Source organism: Pinus tabuliformis, chromosome 9 (assembly GCF_031772625.1).
Source record: "Pinus tabuliformis cultivar Carrire ecotype Pingquan chromosome 9, CPIR1, whole genome shotgun sequence".
Classification (NCBI taxonomy): Eukaryota; Viridiplantae; Streptophyta; class Pinopsida; order Pinales; family Pinaceae; genus Pinus; species Pinus tabuliformis.
In genome coordinates this window covers 898,206,041-898,213,095 of record NC_142307.1, presented here as the reverse complement: position 1 = coordinate 898,213,095, position 7,055 = coordinate 898,206,041, and the positions used below count along the sequence as shown (strand labels likewise).

The 7,055-nt window shown below is 37.5% G+C and overlaps 1 pseudogene; it reads left to right on the top strand.

Moving 5' to 3' along the window:
• The first annotated feature begins 244 nt into the window (after window positions 1-244).
• On the top strand, window positions 245-6,050 carry LOC149151666 (arginine decarboxylase pseudogene; annotated as a pseudogene).
• The last annotated feature ends 1,005 nt before the right edge of the window (window positions 6,051-7,055 follow it).

Sequence of the window (7,055 nt, the reverse complement as noted above, 5' to 3'; positions counted from 1 at the left end):
AATGTAGTCGGGAGGAGAACCGTTACTAAGGCTGAAATGCCTTAGGATGTAATTGTTTTGTATATAATATGAAATAGTGTGTCTTCAGTGTCGAAATTGTGCGTGTGTGTGTGTATTTTATAAACTGTTTGAATAGTGTTGTGTGGAGAGATGGTTGATCAACCATTGATCACTGAATGGATCGATGGCGATCCAATATTAAGTAAATAAGTCGATATATGAGTGGTTTGTGTAAAGTTAGAGTATGGCAGAGAAACTGGGGTTTAAGCGTAAATCCATTGATAAGCAGAAGATCAATGGCGTAGGCGGAAAGGAATGGGAACCGTCAGATCTTTCAGATCGATGGAATGTAATGGTGAATGAGTGCAGAGTTAATTCGTGGGGAAAATGGTTTTGCAACAGAAAAAGTGGTATTTCAGGTGACCGCAAACCCTTAAGCGATATTGAAGGGTGAGCATTCGATGCCACTCATCAAGCGACACGTAGCAGCGAGGAGGAGAGAGGAAACTGCTTTTCAGGTGCTTAATCCTCAGGCTAATTGTCCACCTGAAATCCCTAATAGTCGTCTGATCTAGCGCGAGTAGATCAACAGTTGAGGTTTGTCGTGCAAGTTGGTTGATCAGGCCAGCAACAACCATCGGATCGCGCGCCAGATCAATGGCCAAGTTGTAATCACAAATTGCAATAGAGAGAGGTCAAGGGATGGCGAAGATATAATTGTGATACGCCAATGGGCAATTAAGCGATGCACCGATATCTGTTGGATCGGAAAATGGAATCAACGACGGAGATTGGGCCGATCAGAGACCAGTGAATAGAGAGCGCAGCGAAACGGTGATGGACCGAGAGTGTGGACTCACCGATATTTATAAACGCAGGCATAAAATATTTGAAGTCCAGCCTTATGGGTGTTGAGCAGGATTTCCCGTATATTCCCTTGTATTCCGATATAATGAATAGTCCTGGTTTTTAAAAGGAAAACCTGATGAAGTGTTGTGGTCGGGTTTTAAGGCTTAAAGCCTGAAATGAATGCTTTTGATAGGGTTTGTGGGCCATAACCACAGGCCTCAGGATCGAATTTAAACATGAAAGGGGATTTTTCCTTACACCCAAAGTTTTCCTTTCATCACATTTCTATTGAATCTCATGTCGTGTGTGTACATGCGGCCCATATCTCTTCCCCATACCAATTGAGTCCCAGGCCAATTAGTTCCCACTTCTAGTTTTTTACATTGTGTATTGCTTCTATATTTCCTTCCCCATATACACCCTCTCCCATAAAAATTTTCTCCATATAACCCTCCCCCACATAATACCTCTATCCAAAAATAAAAATAAAAATACACCAGAATAGAAGTGAAAATTTTCACAGTACCAGTAGAGGTGAAATTTCTTATAGTCTATTAGCAGCAGAAGTATTTTTTTTATAGTACAAAGATTTTAAAATTAATTCATTGATACCTATTGTGGGAGTGGTTGTCACCGAGGAGGAGAACTATCCTGAGTGGTCTCGAAAGATTAGACACACTCTCATTTTCAATGAGTTTTGGAAAGGAGTTTGTGTAGGAGAAGGAGGTAATTAACCTGCAAAGCCTACCTCAAACAAGGAATTCACCATTTGGAAAAACAAGAACAACAAGGCCTATGCCTTGATTGCAACATCTGTAAATGAAGAGGTGAGTTGCCATATTTCACCATTTTCAAATGCTTTTGAAGCCTTACAGAAGTTGAACGAACTCTATGACTCACACTTTGTGCTTGAAGTTGTCCAATTGATGATCAAATTTTTCAATCTTGAATTACAAAATGATGATCCTCTTGCTCTAGCGTCAAAAGTAAAATCTATTATGAATGATATCAAAGTCACTAATGTTGAACTAGACATTGCTCTGATAGCTTTTGTCAAGGCACATTATCCCACTTATTCAGATTATCTTGAGTCATTGCAAGAAAATAGAAACCTCAAAGAGATTACCTTTGAGTCCCTTGTGAATAAATTAGAAGAAGAAAACTCATCATTCTTCTAAATAAACTGTATGTCTTACACATAGAAAGAAGAATCACGCTCAAGATTCTTAGAGAGGGAGGGGTGGTCGAAGAGGAAGAGGAAGAAAAAAATTTAGAGGCTAGAGGGGTAGACACTCTCAAGGAGAAATGTTCGATCTTCATTGTATACGTTGCAATAGAGATGGATTAAATGATGCATCCACATGCAAGTTTCCTTGGGACACAATTGAGAAGGAAAGAAATCAGGCCAAAGGTAAAACCAATGACAAAGAGAAAGGTAAAGCACCCGAATCTTCTCACTATGTTGTGGCACATTGTAATATTAGAGTAACTGAAGACTTTTTTAATGCTTCACTTGCTTCTTGGAAAAATGATAGGTTGCTTGATTCAGGAGCCACTTGCCACATGACTTTTAGAAGAGATTTTTTTGAAGAATTTACTAACATTGTTGATGGAGCAGTATACTTTGCAGAAAAATCAAAACTCAAGCCATCAGGGCTTGGCACAATCAGGTTCAAATTACTTGGTCCTCCAGACCCTCTTCTACATGATGTTTTATATCTCTGACAATTGGGGAGAAACTTGTCGTCCTTGGTCCAAATCTGCCAGCAAGGAAACTTCGTTCATATCTATGATGGAAAGGTTGAGGTGAGAAAATCATCAGATCACTCACTTGTCATGACGGGGATAGAAGAATAATGCCTTCTCAAGCTGCAAGGTACCTCTTCTCGTGCACAAAATTTATCATACAGTTCTCATTATCATGAAGGTACATTTCCATCAACTCTTTTATGGCATGCTAGATTTGGAATTTGAACTATGATATCCTTCGTTTGTTGAAGAAAAATGGTGTAACTAATTTACCTACAATTCCTAGGAAACTTAAGAATTGTGATGCTTGCATTCTAGGAAAGCATAGAAAACACTCTTTTCATGATTCACATTACAGAGCACATAGAAAAATTGAACTCATTCATTCATATTTATGTGGTCCAATGCCTATTCCTTCTGTAAATGGAAATAAATATATGATGACATTTATTGATGACTACACCAAAATGTGTTGGGTTTATTTATTGAAGAACAAATTTGATGCTTTTCAAACATTCAAGAACTTTCGTACATGGATTGAAAATGATGCACAATCTCATATTGGCTCTATTCACAATGATAATGGAAAATAATACACTTCAAATGAATTTGAAAACTATCTTTGCCAGCATGGGATCAAACATCAAACAACTTTGCGTTATAATCCCCAATAGAAAGGAGCAGTTGAAAGAATGAACAGGACAATCTTAAATACGGTACATTCCATGATGTTTGTCAAGAATGCAAAATTGATGTTTTGGGCTGATGTAGTTCTATGTGTTGTATATGTAAAGAATAGATGTCCATGTAATGCTATTAGAAAAAAAATTCCTTATGAAATGTGGTATGGCCACATTCCTTCGATAAAGCATCTCAGGGTCTTTCGTTCCACCTATTATGCATCGATACCAAAGGTACATAGAAACAAACTTGGTGCAAGGAGTCATAAGTGTATCTTGTTGGGGTATTCAAATACCTCCAAAGCATACCGTCTCTATGATGAAGTTAATAAAAAAATATTTGTATCTAGAGACGCAATTTTTCTTCAATATTCCAAATATGACAATGTTGTTGAGTGGAAACTTGATCGCTTGAACAAATTAAGACATGCAAAATCATTTCAAGAATTTGATAATCAGCTTCCACATCTTGAAGGGGGGATTCCTATACTAGATCAGTCCATGGAATTTTCTTCTGAAGCACTCTCTCCCCGACATGAATCTCCAACCACTGATGATACTTTCAGTGATGTCATTGACAAAATTGGGAGACTCAATCTTGATTTAGTCTCAACTCAGTCAATTGAGTAGCTTGGACCATCTCAGAAAGGTCTGCCAAAGTTGCTAACAAAGACACTTGAAAGTGTTCATCCTGATGAGGTTGGAAAGACAGGAACAAGAAATTCAATCAGGAAAAATGGAGGTGATGTACATGATTTTGATTCATCTGTTGATATGGATGTTTCTTATAATTGTGAGCTAAATTTGTCTACAGATTTTGAACCAAATTCCTTTAAAGAATCTGCTTCTCATGATGAATGGAAAGAAGCGATGCAAAAGGAGTATGATGCCTTGATAAATAATGGCACTTAGAAGTTGGTTGATCCTTCATTGGGAACCAAACCAATTGGCTGCAATTGGCTCTACAAGAACAAGTATAAAGCTGATGGCTCACTTGATAAGCACAAAGCCAGGCTTTTGGAAAAAAGGTTTTGCACAAAAGGAAGGGGTCGATTATGAGGAGACATTCCCCCCCATAGCAAAATGGGCTACCATATGGAGTCTCTTTTCCTTAGCATCCCAGAAAAGTTGGAAAGTCTATCAAATAAATGTAAAAACTGCTTTTTAGAATGGAGATATGAAAGATAATGTTTTTATGTCTTAGCCGGAAGGATTTTCTATGAAAGGACATGAAGACAAATTATGAAAACTTGTGAACTCCTTGTATGGCCTCAAGCAAGCACTGCAAGCCTGGTATGAAAAGTTAACTGAGCATATTTAGAAACTCAACTTCAAGCATTATGATCTTGATGATGCAACTTTTTTTGTCAAGAAAGTTGGGAAAACAGTTGTATATCTTGTGGTATATGTAGATGATCTTTTGATGACAGGGAACAATGAAAGCTACATTGCAACCATAATTCGTTGGTGCTTACTACCACACCTTTGAATTTTATTTGCATTATTGTGTTGGAGCAAGAAGAAGAATTGGATTCGGTGCTCAGTGTGAGCTACAAGTTAATTCCGATGCCTGTTATTGGGGTTCAAGCCAAGTTGAGGAGCAAAAGTAGTGGTCATTTCAGTGCCACCTTTGATGAGAAGGGAAAATTTAGGCTCATGAGTTTAGAAATTGTCGGCAATGTTTTGAAATTGTAGAAATTGGGGATGTTGGATTTTCTCAAGCTTCTTCATTTCCATACTGCGTCTTAGATCCCATGCATTGAAGTTATTAATGATGGTGTGAGCGAAGCAATGTATATATATTGTGAGTTTGTTAAGCTAGGAACCAATATGAAGATCATTGACTTTGGAGGAGGGCTTGGTATTGATTATGAAGTTACCAATTTTTTTTTCTCTAATATGTTTGTTGCTTACAGTATGGAAGAATATGTAGCAATTGTGGTCAAGGAAGTCCCTATGGCCTGTAACCAAAAAGGGGTAAACCATCTCATCACATGCAGCGAATGTGGGAGAGCTATGGTTTCATACCATTCTCTTTTGGTGTTTGATGTTGTGTTTGTGCATGACAAAATGGACTTTATATCTGCAACTGTGGTTGGAATGGATCTGAAGCCTCTGGTGGATAATTTGCCTAAGGAATTTATAGGTGAGTATAAGAAAGTCATGGATTCTACTACCATGGGGGATTTCCACACAAGGCATACGAAAGCAAGGTGCCTAGATTTGTTCAAAGAAGGGCACCCGGGGCTTGAACCATTGGCCGCTGTAGACGTGATGTGTGATCTCATATCTTCTCCTATCGTAGAAGGGCCTGCAATGTGTTACATAAATATTTCAATATTCAAATCAATTCCTTACTTCTGGTAAATTGGGCAGTTATTTCCAGTGATGCCTATCCACAGACTCAATGAATGACCCACTGTGTGTGCCATTCTGTCAGACCTCACCTGTGACAATGATGGCCAGGTGAACACTTTCATATCTAATGATGATAGTGGCGGAACCCGTGGTGGAACCTCAACAAATTTTATTCATTTGAGGATGCATGAACTCAACATGATATTTGGTTTTCTCAAGTGTCGCATTGAGGAATCACTACACTTAGATGATGACTATGACTTTGAATCTGCCATCTCTAACCTTAATACCATTCCTTCCACATTAAAGCCTCTGCCATACCTCTCCTCCTCCTCATCCACCTCCTCTATCTTCATTGATGACAATGAAGAATCCCATGACCACGAGCACGACCATGACCATCATACCTCATAACCCTACTCTGGGTCTCTTGATAAAAATAAACCATTCATTTTTCCTAAATTTTTATTAGATTAGATATAGTTAGGTATGTAAGTGCTTTCTTCATGTCTAGAGGGTCATTTATAGTAGCAAAAACAACAACCCTATTTTGAACTTGGGTCATTTATAAAGCTAAGAGATTGATTTGGATTGATTTTTGTCATGATAATTCCACCAATCTAGAACCAACTACTGATTGAAACAAGACCATTTTTAATACAGAAGATGTGGAGCTTGACCTGTCTTTGCATCTTTAAGACATTGGAAATTTTATATTCTGTGACACCTGAAATATGAAACTTAGTTATCCAACAGAAATTTATTTTAGGGGAAGTGTTTGTATAATAGCTTACATTTACCTTAGTTATTGACCTTCACTTTTTAAGTGTTGATTTCTTAATAACGAAATTTTTGGATGCTCCATTTTATGTAATTTGTTGGATAAATTCAACACAAAGATAGATGTGGAGAATGTTCTTCAATACATAACTACTAAGGTGTTGAATATGTGGCACTTAACAAATTGATAATGAAGAGACAACCCATATTATTTTTTTCTTTATATGTTGCATTGATTTAATATTGGATACATTGAGGAGGAAATGACGAGAATATGAGCATCACCAAATCCATTTATAATCACGCCCTCATGATGACATCACAAATAATAGAAAGTTGTTGTGTTGTACCATCACCCTACCAATGTCAATCCATTTTCAATTGTGGAGGAAAATGTTTCTTTTTATAGAATGGTATGCTAATATCTTTAACAAAAAAACCTAGGGCACATGTTGTACCTTCACTTGTTTAAAGAGAATCCTTATGGGTTTTAGGGAGAGAGAGTTTTTCTCTTAGAAAAAATTTAATAAATATTTATTGGTTGCTAGTGACAAGCCCATCACAACCTACCTATATGAGGCCATGGATAAATTCATGATAAATCTAGCCCAACACTTTGTTAGAGACCAGGTAAGGAGG